This window comes from Phalaenopsis equestris, unplaced genomic scaffold, assembly GCF_001263595.1.
Source record: "Phalaenopsis equestris unplaced genomic scaffold, ASM126359v1 Scaffold000835, whole genome shotgun sequence".
Classification (NCBI taxonomy): domain Eukaryota; kingdom Viridiplantae; phylum Streptophyta; class Magnoliopsida; order Asparagales; family Orchidaceae; genus Phalaenopsis; species Phalaenopsis equestris.
The window spans coordinates 5,662-6,515 of NW_018165275.1; positions in this window are offsets into that span (position 1 = coordinate 5,662).

Below are 854 nucleotides of genomic sequence, written 5' to 3' on the forward strand. Positions count from 1 at the left end.
TTATCCTTTTTTTTATTTTTTTTAGGGAGTAAGAGTGTTGTAAAAGAGAAGAAATTCAAAGGAACTTCAAGAGTTTGGTGGATGATTTGAGATAAGTTTTTATCTTTTATTTTTAAACTACTTTTGGTTTTAATCGAGACTTCTTGTTGGTTTGATAATGATTTCTACTTTTAAACTAAAGTGTGGTTTTGTTTCTCCATGGATTCTGAGTAGTTTTCTTTATCTTTCTCCTAAAAATGATAAGAATTAAAGTGTTGGATGGAAGTTGTGGAGAGTATTAAACTTTAAAGTTGGAAGAAGTTGTAATGTTTTAATTCCATGTACTTCATTTACTTCTTGATTCAGTTCATCTTGATGTTAAAATTTATTGTGAGAACATGTAAGAACCGGGATGGTATTGTCTCAGTCAAAAATTGGAAAGAATCACATGAGGTTGTATGAATGAGAGTGTAATTCGTATGATTTAGTGCAAATAAATAACAAAATAATCTTTGAAGGGTGTAGAGTTCGAGGAATTTAAAATGACAGGTTAAAGCCCCCAACTTGGTTTATTATTTTAGGTTGTGATACGAGATGTTAGCCCCCAGGTGGTGGGAATCGAGAGAACTCTAGAGTGAGAGCTGGTATCTTCCCTGCCTAACCGGTCTTCAGAACTATTCAAACTTTAAATTAGCCAATGTTCTTTATAGTTTCTCTAGTAAGGGTAATGAATAATATTGCTCCTATTTGACACAACACAATTTGAATACTTCAGTAACAGAATTCCTATACTTATTAGTGATTCATGATAATAAGGAATATATTTCCTATTCAGTGCTTTTCTTTTGCATAAACTCAAGTTATATTTAGAAGTT